Source organism: Camelina sativa, chromosome 11 (assembly GCF_000633955.1).
Source record: "Camelina sativa cultivar DH55 chromosome 11, Cs, whole genome shotgun sequence".
Lineage (NCBI taxonomy): Eukaryota > Viridiplantae > Streptophyta > Magnoliopsida > Brassicales > Brassicaceae > Camelina > Camelina sativa.
In genome coordinates this window covers 5,846,150-5,847,341 of record NC_025695.1, presented here as the reverse complement: position 1 = coordinate 5,847,341, position 1,192 = coordinate 5,846,150, and positions in this window count along the sequence as shown.

The window sequence follows — 1,192 nt, the reverse complement described above, 5'->3', positions numbered from 1 at the left end:
TTTAAAACCAAAGGTCGGTGATTATGCAAAGTTTCAACAGCTTTATATTGTTGACACTGAAAATGAAGTCCAAAATAGAGTGAATGTTATGAGGTAATAAAACCAGAGATTTAGTTTTTTCCACTTGGACTATTATATATCTTAAAATTTACTGGTCCAAAAGTTACTAATGAGATATTTTTATAAAAATGCAGCAAAGAAGGCCGTGAACTCAAAGTCGATGGGAAGAAAAAATTCAGGCCAGACCTTGTGGAAAGCTTCATTAAATTGCTGGATGAAGTTAATCCTCATGTAAAAGCTTTTAGAATGGCTAGAGATAGGTTTGATATGGAGAAAGAAGAATCAAACTTTCATATGAGGATTATCTCAAGTCGCAAAACTGATGGTAGGGAATACAACAATTTTACGGCCTCTGAAGTTGCTGCACTGATTCCAGGAGATATTGATGCGAATATGGATAAAAGAGATATCGTCCTTCAGAAAAGAAGAGGAAAATTATTAAGAATTCATGAATGCCATGTCGCATATCTAGCCTTACAGTATCCTTTGCTGTTTCCAAGAGGAGAAGATGGCTACATACTTGGTATTAAGTAGACAAAGATAACAAGAGGAAGGATATCAAAGAAACATGCAAAGAAAAAGAATTCAAATACAAAAACTCAGAAGGATGTAAGTATGAGGCAGTGGTTTGCGTATAGGCTTCAAGAAAGGAAAATTTAGAAGCACACCCTTCTAAGATCAAAGCGTTTACTACAACAGTTTATTGTTGATGCCTATACGATGATCGAAACAAATAAGCTAAGGTATTTAAAAAAAAAACCAAAAGACACTTCGAAGAACATAAAAGGAAGATTTGAGGAAAGCAGCAGAAGTTGGAGACGACAATCTAAACAATCAAGGAGTCTCTTTCATTCTACCCGCTTCTTTTACTGGAGGACCAAGGTACGTGAGGCAGAGCTACCTTGATGCAGTGGCTACATGTAAGAAGTTTGGGTTTCCAAACCTCTTTATTACATTCACATGCAATCCTAAGTGGCCTGAAATTGTAAGATTTGTGAATGAGAGAAAGCTAAAGGCTGAAGATAGGCCAGACACCATTTGCAAAATATTCAAGATCAAGCTTGAGAATCTAATGGATGACATCACAAGAAAACATATTTTTGGGAAAACAGTTTCAGGTTTAAATTCTTTA